Genomic DNA, 14,678 nt, shown 5'->3' with positions numbered 1-14,678 from the left:
AAGGTCAATAATAATAGAGAAATATATGGTTGACAGACTATTTCATCTTAAGCTCAGGACTGGGAATCTGTAAATAAGACAAAGCTGTCTATACCTGGTGGTCAGATAAAGACATGTAACTTGGAAGGGAGACAACCTGGGGTCAGCTGTTATACTTTTGGCAATTTTATTCAGTAAACTTTGTTAGACTTCTTGTAACTCTTTCAACTTAAAGCAGGAACTAAGTACTTAGCAAGTGAAATAAAATTATATTCAGGTTTTATTTAGTCAGCAAGGTGTACTAAAAAAAATCAAGAATCTAGGAGATCCAAATTATTTTCTGTATTTTCAGGTTATCTTAAATTACACAAGATTTTTCTTCTACAAAAATGCACATGCCCATTAATATTATTTATGTATTCGTTTTTTAAGGCTAGTCAAACGAAGTAGTGGAAGTAGAGAAGGAACAAAGAAATGTTAACTGATAGTGATCAATTAGTTGTAAAAACTACTGCACTCAGACCAGCCCCAAAATTTAAAATCTGAAGTCCGAAGTGTTTTTTTTTAATTGAGTGTTTCTTGAAATTCCAAATAGAAATATTGGGAGCTAATATTTTGCAAACTTATACTACCTTATCCATTATAGAAGACCAACCTCTTGGAATAAACATTTAGTTCACAGTTCCTGCTGATGTAATCTTTGGCCTCTTGCTGAGTTTATAAGTGAAGATGCCAATTTTGTTCTTAGTTCTTATCATGTAGAATGCTTTCTATGATAAACTGAAATATGAATACCAGTTGTTTTTACATAACAGAAAGCCATCAAAGAGCCCTCACCAAATAGCAATGAGTTTTTATCACTCCAGTCTAGTCTGCTTTGGCACAAGAGAACTTAAAGAGAAAACACAATTTCCTAAGTCTCTTACAGAGGATTTTACTCGATAAGGGAGGAACTATAAATAGAATTCCTTAATAAGCTTTCTCAGTTAAAAATAAATAATTCTCCTGAATAAATTATATCATGCCTTCTATTTATTCTTACATTTTATGGAAATATATCATAAATAAGGGACAAAATAAAACAGGAATGACTAATTTATAAAAACAGATTAAGGTAAATTCTCTGAAGTTAGATTTAACCTTAGATCAGCTAAAAAGAATAACTAAAATAGTTATTCCTTCCACTGAAAATTTCCTTGAAAGTATAATACATTCAACAAGTCTCTACCACATTTTGCTACTGAGTTTTCTCAGCCTGCTGCCACTAGTAATCTCTAGTTTCTACATTTAATAGCCCTTTTCCATTCTTTATCATATTTAACTTTTCTACAATGTGTGACACCTCGCTCAATGACTTTAACATGTGTTTATTAAGAAATGTACTATGTATGAAACTAGGATTCAAAGATGGAAGTACTCTGCTCCTTAATCTAAGAAAACCAAGATTTTAGACTAATCTCCTCCCACTGAAAAGTATCTTCCTAGATATCTGTCTCTTTTTTTTTTGTAACTCTCTTCCTATCTTTGTCATTTCTTTTCAGGCTGCTTCACAACTCCTTCTTCATATTGGTGTTCCCTCTGGACTCTGTATTCAGCTCTTACCTTTCCATGGGGAATCTACTCTCACTGCTATACACAACTGATAAAAGCTTGGGCTCTCCAGCCAGAATGCTAGGTTCAGAATCCAGTTGAACGACCTAACAGCTGTGTAAAATCGTTCATGCAACTTTTCCTCTCTTTGCTTCAATTTCCTATTCTGTGAAATAAAACAGCTGTATTGAGGGTTAGATAATTGATATAATACAAATAATGTTCAATACAATGTCTAGCATGTTAAAATGCTTAGTAAATGGGAGTCTTTATTTCTGAAGCAGAATAGCATAAATAGATGAGAACATGAACGCAGAGTCCAGAATGCATTGACTCAAATCAATGTTCTGCCACTTAAAAGCTGTGGAACCTCAGGCAAGTGACATGGCCTCTCTGTGCCTCAGCTTTCTCATCTATAAAATAAGATAACAGCTAATACCTACTTTGTAGTGTTACAGTGATAATTAGATGAATTTACAAGAGTAAAGTGCTTGGGGTAGCATTATGTAAGGTTTTTCTAAGTATTATTGATGCTTCCAACGTCTCCTCAGAGCTGCATATTTTTTCCATTTGTAACAACTGTTACTTTGATATTTTAACCAGAATGTTTGATGAAATAAAACACATTATGTCTAAGACTTATCTATTTATCTTCTTCAAAAATTTCTACTTTCCCTTAATTAATAGCATCACCATTTATCTAATCTTCTAAGCAAGAAATTTCAGTAACTCTTTACTCTTCACTTTCTTCAAGATCTCTTAATAGATGCAGAAAGGCATTTGACAAAATTCAACACTTTTTCATAATAAAAAATCTCAACAAACTACAAACAGGGTGAGACTATCTCAAAATAAGGAAGGCCATATGTAAAAAACTCACAGTTAACATTATACTTAATAGTGAAAAACTGAAAGTCTTTCCTTAAGATCAGAAACAAAGCCAAAATGCCTATTCTTACCACCTCTATTCAATATAGTACTGGAAGTCACAGTCAGAGCAATCTGGCAACAAAGAAATAAAGGGCATCCAAATTAGAAAGGGAGAAGTAAAATTATTTCTGTTCACAGATGACATGACCTTATATGTAGAAAACCCTAAAGAGCGCATCAAAAATTTATTACACATACTAAACAAATTCAGAAAAATTTGTTGTAGGATATAAAAATCAACATACAAAATCAGCTGTGTCTGTATACAATAACATCAAACTATTTGAAAAGCAAATTAAGAAAACAATCTCATTTACTATAAGATCAAAAAGAATAAAATACTTAGGAATAACATTGACCAAGGAAATGAAAGATTTGCAAATGAAAAACTATAAAACACTGATGAAATAAATTTTAAGAGACACAAATAAATAAAAAGACATCCCATGTTCATGAATTGGAAGACTTCAATATCATCACAATAGCCATAATACATAAAGCAATCTACAGATTCAATGCAATCCCTATCAAAATCCCAATGGCATTTTTCATGGAAATAGAATAAACAAACCTAAAATTCATATGGAACCACAAAGGACCCCAAATAGCTAAAACAATCTTGAGAAAGAAGAACAAAGGTGGAGGCATCATATTTCCTGATTTCAAAGTATATTACAAAGCTACAGTAATTAAAACAGTATGGTACTGGCAGAAAGACAGACATATAACCAATGGAACAAAATTGAGAGCTCAGAAATAAATCCATGCAAATATGTTCAACTAATTTTCAACAAGGGTACCAGGAATACACAATGAGGCAAGGATAGTCTCTTCAACAAACACTTGGGAAAACTGGATGTCTACATGCAAAAGAATGAAATTCGACCCTTATCTTACTATACACAAAAATCTATTCAAAATGGACAAAAGACCTAAGCAGCTTTTTGGCAAAGGGTTTGCCACCAGAATACAGGTGTCATGAAAACTACCCCTAAATCAAACCGAAAATGGGAAAGAAAAAGACTCATATCAACATCATCATCACTGGACACGTAGATTCATTCAAGTCCATTACTACTTGCCATCCAGTCTATAAATGTGGTGGAATTGACCAAAGAACCATTAAAAAATGTGACAAGACTGCTGAGATAGGAAAGGGGTCCTTCAAGTATGCCTGGGTCTTGGATAAATTGAAAGCTGAGCTTGAACATGGTATCACCACTGATATCTCCACATGGGAATCTGAGACCACCAAATACTACTATGTGACTATCATTGATGCCCCAGGACACAGAGAATTTATCAAAAACATGACTACAGAAACATTTATTGTATTAGTCCATTTTCATACTGCTGATAAAGTCATACCTGAGACTGGGTAATTTATAAAGAAAAGGAGGTTTAATGGACTCACAGTCCCATATGGCTGGGGAGGTCTCATAATCATGTTAGAAGGCGAGCGAAGAACAAAGTCATGTCTTACATGGCAGCAGGCAAAGAGAGAAAGAGAATAAAGTGAAAGGGGAACCTGTTATAAAACCATCAAATCTCGTGAGACTTACTACCATGAACACAGTATGGGGGAGACTGCCCCCACAATTCAATTATCTCTCACCAGGTCCCTCCCACAACATGTGGGAATTATGGGAGGCACAATTCAAGATGAGATTTGGGTGGAGACACAGAGACAAACCATGTCAATATCAAATTGACTGTGCTATCCTTACTGTTGCTGCTGGTGCTGATGAATCTGAACTTGGTATCTCCAAGAATGAGCAGACTCATGAGCATATCCCTCTGGCTTCCACATTGATTGTAAAACAACCAACTGTTCATGTTAACAAAACAGATTCCACCGAGTCACCCTACAGCCAGAAGAGATATGAGAAAATCATTAAGGAAATCAGCACCCATATTAAGAAAATTGGCTACAGACCTGCTACGGTAGCATTTGTGCCAATTTCTTTTTTTTTTAAATCCATCATTTATTAATTCAACAAAACTTAAGGAGTCTATTACCTACCAGGCACTATGCTTGGCACTGAGGTGCAGCAGTGAACAAGAAACAGTCCCTGCCATCAATGTTAGAATGGTGACAATATGCTGGAGTCAAGTGCTAACATACCTTGGCTCAAGAGATGGGAAGTCACCTCTAAAGATGGTGATACCAGTGAAACCATGCTGCTTAAAGCTCTGAATTGCATCCTACCATCAATTCATTCAGTTGACAAGCTGTTGTGTCTGCCCCTACCTGATGTCTACAAATTGGTGATATTGGCATTGTCCCTTTGGGGCTAGTGGAGACTGCTATTCTCAAACCCAGCATATGGTCTACTTTTGCACCAGTTAACACTACAACTGAAGTAGAGTCTGTTGAAATGCACCAAAAAGCTTTGAGTGAAGCTCTTCCTAAGGATAATGTGGGCTTCGATGTCAAGAATGTGTCTGTCAAAGATACTCGTCATAGCAATGTTGCTGGTGACAGCAAAAATGACTCACCAATGGAAGCAGCTGACTGCACTGCTCACGTGATTATCTTGAGCCATCCAGGCCAAATAGGTTCTGGTTATCCTCCTATACTAGACTGTCACACAGCTTATGTTGCTTGCAAGTTTGCTTGATGGAAGCAAGATTGATTACCACTCTGGTAAGAAGCTGGAAGGTGGCCCTCAACTCTTGAAATCTAGTGACGCTGCCATCGTTCAGATGGTTGCTGGAGTGTTGAGAGCTTCTCTGACCATCCCCCTCTTGGTCATTTTACCGTTCATAATATGAGACAGACAGTTACTGTGAGTATCTTCAAAGCAGTGGACAAGAGGGCTGCTAGAGTTGGGAAGGTCAGCAAGTCTGCCTGGAAAGTTCAGGAGGCTAAATGAATATTATCCCTAATACCTGCACCCTAGTTTTATTCAGTGGTTGAAGAACAGTCCCAGAAGTATTTGACTGAATAGGCCATTTTAAGTTTAATAGTAAAAAACTGATTAATGATAGCAATGCATTATAAAACCTTCAGAAGGAAAGGAGAACATTTCATGGAACATTTTTGGGTTTTTTTGTGTGAGAGTTCTTAAGTTGTTAGTCTTTAAAATAATTACTTCTTAATGGAAATAACGTGACCAAAAAAATCTGTCATAGAACTTTGAAACCCATTAAAATATATTTTAATGAAAAAAATAGACTTAAACATAAGATGTGAAAAGTGTAAAGCTCTTAGAAGAAAACATGGAAAAACTTTCATGACATTGGTCTTGGCAATAATTTCTTGGCTACAACACGAGTCATGGATATATGATACGGATGTTTATAAACATATGCACAGGCAACTAAGGCAAAAATAGACAAGTGTAATTACGTCAAACTAAAAATCTTCTGCACCTCAAAGAAAACATCCTGAAGAGTGAAAGGCAACCTATAACATCTAAGAAAATATTTGCAAACCATACATATGATAAAAGGTTACTATCCAAAGCATATAAGGAACTCCTATAACTTAACAGCAAAAAAAAAAGACCTGATCAAAAATTGATCAAAGGACTTAAACAGACATTTCTCCAAAGTCATAGAATGGCTAAGAGTTATATGAAAACATGCTCAACATCACTAATTATGAAGGAAATGCAAATCACAGTTGGATATCATTTCACACCTGTGAGAATGCCCATTATCAACAACCAAATAAACAAACAAACAAAGGTAAGTATTGGAGAGAGTGTAGAAAATTGGCACCCTTGTATACTGTTGGTGGGAATATCAAATGCTACAGCAGCTATGGAAAACAGTTTCTCAAAAAATTAAAAATAGAACTACCACATGATCCAGCAATCCCACTCCTGGTTATTTATCCAAAATAACTGAAATCAGGATCTTAAAGGGATATTTGCTCTTCCATGTTCTCTGTAGCATTACTCAGAATAGCAAAGATGTGGAAATACCCTACATGTCCATTAACAGATGAATGGATAGTGAAAATGTGTTATATACATACAATGGAAAATTACTCAGCCTTAAAAAAAAGAAAGAAAATCCTATTTGCCACAACATGAATGAATCTGGAGAACATTACACTAAGTGAAATAAGCCAGTCTCAAAAAGACAAATACTGCATGATTCCACTTAAATGAGACATCAAAAATAGTCAAACTCACAGAAGCAGAAAGTAGAATGCTGGTTGCCAGCCAGCCAGGGTCTGTGAGTAGAGAGAAACGGCAAGTTGCTGTTCAACAGATACAAAGTTCAGTAGGTCTGAACTTATTCTCAGAACATGAATAAGTTCTAGAGGTCTGATATACAATACTGTGCTTATAGTTAACAATACTGTACCATAAACTTAACAATTTGTTTATAGAGTAGATCTCATGTATCTGTGCCTCCACAATAAAAAAAAAAAACTCAAATCCATTCCCTTTCCCACTTTCTCTTTAAGCTTTCTGTAGTTGAGGTTCTCAACAGTTCTACTAAACAATTACCGTAGCCTTCTAACTAGTCTCTATGTCTCCAACAGGCTCCTTTTATCCAATTCAAAGCATCTAAATCTAAAGTTATCTCTTTAAAATATAGATGTGATGTGGAAGCCTCCTAAATATGTACCATTTTACGGTTATTTCCTATTAGTCAATGCCAAAGCAGTTAGCATAGTATACAAAGTTCTTCATAATCTGACCAAACTACCTTCGTAGCCTCAGTATCAAGTTCCATATATCCCACACTCCAACCACATGAAATCAGCAGTTATTTGAACAAGTTCGTGTACTTAATTTAATATTTTGTTACTTCTTCCATTCCCTATGGCTCAAATTGGAGTTATCTGATGTTAATCTTCCTCCTTAATGTCCCATATCCTATAAATAATAACTCCACAGACAATCATGTAAAACTTCAGACTATTACAATTGGCAATGCAAAACATATTAAATAATCCTAGCTGGTTATATAAAAAGGAGGAAGTGAAATATATTGTTTACCTCTTAAAAACCAAAATATTTATAAGGGTCATAGGGTATGATTATCAAATTATATTTTTCAGTATGGATTTAAAGACATAGGTTGGGGCCTATAAAAGCAGTTGTTCTTGGAGATTCTTTCCTTTCCCTAAACTTTGCCTGGTAAGTTCATCCACAGAAGTAAATTCCATACCATCATCCTCTTCCTGAACTCCAGTCAGAGGTTTCCTTCTACTTAGAAGATATTCCTATTAGAATACCTGGCACATCCAAAATTAAAAACATCATCTTCCCTCAAAATATGATCCTCTTACCATATGCCTTATTTTTACATTTTCATGCTAATTTTTTCCTAATCTAACCTTTTGCAAACTTTAGAATCAGGGAACAACCTTTCCTTTATTAACACATCAATAACTAGTTAAAACCACATGAACTCTGTGTCTGCATTTTACAAAAATGACCACTAGATTGCATTGTTGTCTGGTCAAATAGGCTAAGGATATAGCTGTATGTTACCACTTAGTACTAATTCACCAAGATAAGCTGCAATATTGTCACTTATTTAGAAAAATAAACATAAGTAAACATGTGACTGTGTGTTTAAATAATTGTTACAAGGTAACAAAATAATTCATACTTTAAATAAAACATTCACCATCACAATTAGTTAAAATGCTTAAATTTAACAACCATGAAGTTAATTTTTGAAATTAGGTTCATTTAAAGGTGCCCAAATATTAAGCAAATATTGTATACTACTTAAAATATTTTTATGAAATATCATACCTAACATTATGTCTTTAAGATTTAAAATGTCTAAATATGTAAAGGTCTATTAAAATGCACATAATTTATCTGAATCAAAATGAAAATATATCTAATAAGTAATACCATTCATCTGGACTCTTTTAGCTCTCTCTTAATATACAAATGCATTCCTTTTCTCCAAAACATGGCAGCTGGGAATGAAAGATTTCAAATTATCATTTTCACATCATATTCCATCATCTTTTCATCAGTTTCTCCTAGCTTTTCTTTGAGCTCCATTCTTTTACAAGAGGTCTCTTTTTAGATCAGTCCATATTTCCATAATCCACACTGCTGTTTCCTCCTCTTCTCCCCAGGGTAGAATAACCCCCACATCCAGAACTATGGCCTACAACTGTCATTAAGCCTTATAACAATAACAAGATAACAAAAGATCGGGTGGGGAAGAGGCTAGCTGGTAACATATGTTGATCAAGTTCAATATTTTCAGCTCATACACAATAGTTTTAAACTTAAAAATTTTAATAATGAAGTACTTTCATACCTACTTCTTATCCTAAAGTGTATTTCAGGCTTAAATTTTAAACATTAATAAGCAACCTGGCAATACTTCCTTTAAATCGTTTATCTATTGATAATGTGAAAGGGGGAAGGAAAAACAGAAATCACGCCAAAGAGAAAGGTGAGATGGCAATTCATGGATAATTATTCATTTTATAACCCACTCAACTTAGCCTTATTTTTAAAAAAAAATTAGAAAAATTCCCCTAAAAGTCATTTTAAAGCAATATACAGTTATAATAAACAAAATTATTTCAAAGTAACATATTTTATGAGTTAATAATGACTTTATGCCAATTTTGCAAGACTTTATTTTTTACCAAGTAACATTTTAAATGCTACTCTTGTTATTTCCATTATTTGTTTCACTTCACAGTTAACTAACTTTAACTTCTCTTCAAACTAAAGATAAATTTGAAATGCAAAACTTTGAACTAGCAGAGAGATTTTCATGTCATGTTATAGTTATGCTTTTTCTCCCGACTTTGGGAGAATTGCTTCTAATTCATCAGCCTATGTTAGGTAACCTTGAAAAAATAATTTCTCCACTCTATTTCTCTCAAAGATTCAGAACTCTTTATAGAACTAAATTCCAGTTTCACTTTTGACAAATGTTTACAGCTTAATAAAGCTTTTGGGAAACCACATTTATTTCTTTCAATCAGAATCATTTATCATTATTTAATTTCTATAGATTGCTGCATAACATCAGACCTTCCAGGTCTGGCTTGAATCATTTATATAGTTAGAATGTAAATTTCACTGCCATAAAAATAGATATAAAAACCTCACCTCTAAGATCTCATTAAAGTAAAAATCTGTACACCCTTCAACAGAAAAATAATGTCATTTGTACAGGGGTTTTCAAATACAATTTTATTATCTAAAATGTATGCAAAAATATTCTTTTCAATGGGAGTCTGCTAGATGAAATATTCCAGCAAATACTTCAACTATAAAGCAAAGTTCATAAAATATCACTATGTTTTTCCAAATTAGTTTCCCTGTTTGCATTAAAATTTTAAAATTTTAGCAGTAGAGAATATAAAATACGCATGCAGGTAAAATAAGAATGTGATTATGTTTTGCCTTGAGCTTCCTAAACTGTGCCTGCTAAAGAAATAAAAATCTAGTCTACATAAGATAGATAGATACAAAGATATGTTTATGACGATGATTTTAGATTTACTTTTATACATTTTTCCACGTTTGCCCCTTATAATGTTTCATTCTGATTCATCTTTTTTAGTCATAAGAATATACCAATAGTATATTGGTATAGTGGTTATACCACTATAGTGGTTGTATCTACAAAGAAGCCGATAGGAAATAATTGCTATTTTAGCATTACTGAAATATATGAATAATAAAATTTTTGGAATATGAAACCAAGTAAACAGCCATAATATAATTATAATTATCTTACATTTACCCATCATCTCTATAAAATTTATAAATTTTTATTTAATTAAACATTAAGAAATCGATTTGTTTTAGAAATACGAGTTTATATATAATATTCACAGGGTTAGAAAAAGGACTTTATATATAACATTTATGGGGAATTTACTACTACATATCAAAAATTGGTTCAAGACACTTCATTCTTTACATATGGAAAAACAATAGTTGATATAGAATGCAGTGAAATTATTTTCTGTCTCATGTAATTGACTGGTAGTTAAAAATGACAGAATCAAGCCCAAACAACCAAAAAATATCCAATTTTTAGAAATCCACAATCATTTAAATATTTTCAGAGTATTAGAATTTAATAAATTATTTCTGAATAATTTAGATCTTCTTTATGATGATGCAAGAAGCAAAATTATAGAATACTCAATGTGTCTGAATTTCAAATAATGAAAAACTAATCATTCCTACCAAATACCTTTTAAATCAATACAAAATTTTAATTATGAATGTATAAAAAAATTGTTTACTAATAAAACAAGCATTCCTCCTAAACCATGCAGACCTTAACTCCTACCTGCATCCTTTTTTTATTCAATAATGACCCATCCTTTTTATATTCAATAATGACCCATTAGTCATTATTAAACATAAAAACAAAACTGTATATAGTACTGAGTAGACTGGATTTAATGTCAGCTAAGTAGCTGGCTGCTTGCCATTCATTCCTACGAAGATGCAGCTGAAGGGTAAAATTTAAAATTCTCTGCTATTTTTGTATAATACATAATTTTTACTACTATTCATTCTTACAGTTATACTTTAAACTGTTTCCAGATAATTTCTACCAAGATTTGATTAATTAATGGAATTTTTATTATTGTTATAATTTAAAATAATCATATAACATACGCCCTTTTTTAAAAGCATTTCTTAATGCATTTTCATTATTTATCATGGAGGCACATACTAGGTTGTCAGTATATACTGAAATTTAATTTCATCTCCTGCAGAAATGAGGGACAGAGGAGAGAACAAACAAGTCAGGTACTATCGTGAACAGTCAAGGACCTATTAAATCTTCATGCTACCTAACCCCTCTGCTAAGTTACATCATTTCATTCAGACTTTGTTGAATTCCTACGATATGTGTCATAACACCAGTTTGAAATCTTTCCAAATTTAAGGTGAAACACTACTCTTAAATCCATCCTTCTTAAATTACCTTGCCTATTATTTTTCCAAGAAGATTAAGATAAGTTATCATGAGTTTATTCAACTTCCTCTGACTTGTCACTCATTCAACTAGCCGTTCAAAAACACTTATTCACATTTTATGTTCCAGCCACTCTACTAGATGCGGAGATTGAAAAATGAGAAAGTTCTACCCCTTTTCCTTCAAGAAACATACATACAGCCTAGGAGAGACAGAGACATACAAAAAAAAATGAAAATATAGTTTAGAATTAGAGGTACATATAAGAAGCTACGGAAGTACAGACAGGTTGCCTTGGAGGTTCAGGAAAGCCTTCAAAGAAGGATTAATTTTCAAACTGAGTTTTAATAAACAGAACTGGACCACACAAAAGGAGAAACAGAATGGAAAAGTAAAAACAGAAATTCCACAAAAAAAAAAAAAAAAGAAAAAAAGAAAAGAAATAAAACCTAAGAAGACAGGGTTAGTGTGTGAAGGAAGTCTGACCATGCCCTCTCATTTGCTGAATATCTACCACAGTACTTCAGACAGACCTTAACTCCTACAATGAATCCTGCGAACTATCATGTCACTGATAGCAGGGGATATTTTTTGATGGCAAAACCCATATAACTGACAGGGTTAGGATTTAAACTCACGTCTATATTACCAAAAATTTATGTAAATCTTCAACTAAATAAAAGAAATAACATTCCAACGTCTCTATCACTCTACTACAACTTCAAATCATGAATTAATTTCATCATTCTGTCTTTCCGCTACAATAGTGTATCACACTCGATTATCTGAACTATACGGCAGTGTCCTCCACTTTCACCCCAAGAAGAGGACCAACTAAAGGACAAAACTCAATGATCAAAAAATAAGGCTTAAAGATCACTTTCTATGTACTCCTCCTAAACACCAGCATTTCCTCATGAATCTCAGTCTTGCACTCCAGTTAGAAGTAGAGCCAGAACACAAATCGGATAGTCAAGACCCATCTGTGTGCTATATTCAGGAGACCCATCTCACATGCAAAGATACACATAGGCTCAAAATAAAGGGATGGAGGAAAATTTACCAAGCAAATGGAAAGAAAAAAAAAAGGCAGGGATTGTAGTCCTAGTCTCTGACAAAATAGACTTTAAACCAACAAAGATCAAAAAAGACAAAGAAGGGTATTACATAATGGTAAAGGGAACAATTCAACAAGAAGAGTTAACTATTCTAAATATATATGCACCCAATATAGGAGCACCCAGATTTATAAAACAAGTTCTTAGAGACCTACAAAGAGACTTAGACTCCCACACAATAATAGTGGGAGACTTTAACATCCCACTGTCAGTATTAGACAGATCAACAAGACAGAAAATTAACAAGGATGTTCAGGATGTGAACTCAGCTCTGGATCAAGTGGACCTGGTAGACGTCTACAGAACTCTCTACCCCAAATCAACAGAATATACATTCTTCTCAGTGCCACATCACACTTATTCTAAAATCGACCGCATAATTGGAAGTAAAACACTCCTCAGCAAATGCTAAAGAACAGAAATCAAAACAGTGTCTCAGACCACAGTGCAATCAAATTAGAACTCAAGATTAAGACATTCACTTGAAACCCCACAATTACATGGAAATTGTACAACCTGCTCCTGAATGACTTCTGGGTACATAATGAAATTAGGCAGAAATCAAGAAGTTCTTTGAAACCAATGAGAACAAAGAGACAACATACCAGAATCTCTGGTACACAGCTAAAGCAGTGTTAAGAGGGAAATTTATAGCACTAAATGGCCACATCAGAAAGCTAGAAAGATCTCAAATTGATGCCCTAACATCACAATTAAAAGAGCTAGAGAAGCGAGATCAAACTAATCCAAAAGCTAGCAGAAGACAAGAAATAACTAAGATCAGAGAAGAACTGAAGGAGACAGACACATGAAAAACTCACCAAAAAAAAAAAATCAATGAACCCAGAAGCTGTTTTTTTTTTTAATTAACAAAACAGACCATTAGCTAGACTAATAAAGAAGGGAGAAGAATCAAATAGACACAATAAAAAATGATAATGGGGATATCACCACTGATCCCACAGAAATACAAACTACCATCAGAGAATAATATAAACACCTCTGTGCAAATAAACTAGAAAATCTAGAAGAAATGGATAAATTCCTGGACACATACAACCTCCCAGGACTAAACCAGGAAGAAGTCATATTCCTGAATAGACCAATAACAAGTTCTGAAATTGAGGCAGTAATTAATAGCCTACCAACCAAAAAAAGCCCAGGACCAGATGGATTCACAGCTGAATTCTACCAGAAATACAAAGAGGAGCTGGTACCATTCCTTCTGAAACTATTCCAAATAACTGAAAAGGAGGGACACCTCCCTAACTCATTTAATGAAGCCAGCATAATCCTGATACCAAAATTAGGAAGAGACACAAAAACAAAGGGAAAACTTCAGGCCAATATTCCCGATGAACACCAATGCGAAAAATCTTCAAAAAATACTGGCAAATCGAATCCAGCAGCACATTATAAAACTTACCCACCATGATCAAGTCAGCTTCATCCCTGGGATGCAAGGCTGGTTCAACATATGCAAATCAATAAGCGTAATCCATCACGTAAATGGAGCCAAAAACAAAAACCACACGATTATTTCAATAGATGCAGAAAAGGCCTTTGATAAAATTCGACATCTCTTCAATAAAATAAATATTGATGAAACATATTCCAAAATAATAAGAGTTATTTATGACAAACCCACAGCCAATATCGCTGAACAGGCAAAAGCTGGAAACATTCCCTTTGAAAACTGGTAGGAGACAAGGATGCCCTCTCTCACTACTCCTATTCAACATAGTATTGGATGTTCTGGCCAGGGCAATCAGGCAAGAGAAAGAAATAAAGGGCACTCAAATAGGAAGAGAGGAAGTCAAACTACTGTGTCCGTTTGCAGACAACATGATTTTATATTTAGAAAACCCCATCATCTCAGCCTAAAAACTCTTTAAACTGATAAGCAACTTCAGCAAAGTCTCAGGATACAAAATCAATGTGCAAAAATCACAAAGTATTCCTTTACAAACTACCATCAGAGAATAATATAAACACCTCTATGCAAATAAACTAGAAATAACCAAGCAGAGCACCAAATAAATCATGAATGAACTCCCATTCACAATCGCTACAAAGAGAATAAAATACTTAGGAATACAGCTAACAAGGGACGTCAAGGACCTCTTCAAGGAGAACTACAAACCACTGCTCAAGGAAATA

The 14,678-nt window shown here is 33.8% G+C and overlaps 1 protein-coding gene and 1 pseudogene across 4 annotated transcripts in view; one reads left to right on the top strand and one right to left on the bottom strand.

The window, feature by feature from the left end:
• The window catches only part of DENND1B (DENN domain containing 1B), a 265,750-nt gene that overhangs the window by 181,841 nt on the left and 69,231 nt on the right, over positions 1 to 14,678 (bottom strand). The gene's annotated exons all lie outside the window — the stretch shown is intronic.
• Positions 2,615 to 5,375, top strand: LOC100447624 (elongation factor 1-alpha 1-like; annotated as a pseudogene).

This window comes from Pongo abelii, chromosome 1 (assembly GCF_028885655.2).
Source record: "Pongo abelii isolate AG06213 chromosome 1, NHGRI_mPonAbe1-v2.0_pri, whole genome shotgun sequence".
Taxonomy (NCBI): domain Eukaryota; kingdom Metazoa; phylum Chordata; class Mammalia; order Primates; family Hominidae; genus Pongo; species Pongo abelii.
The sequence above is the reverse complement of the archived record's forward strand: the minus strand, read 5'-3'. Positions and strand labels throughout refer to the sequence as shown.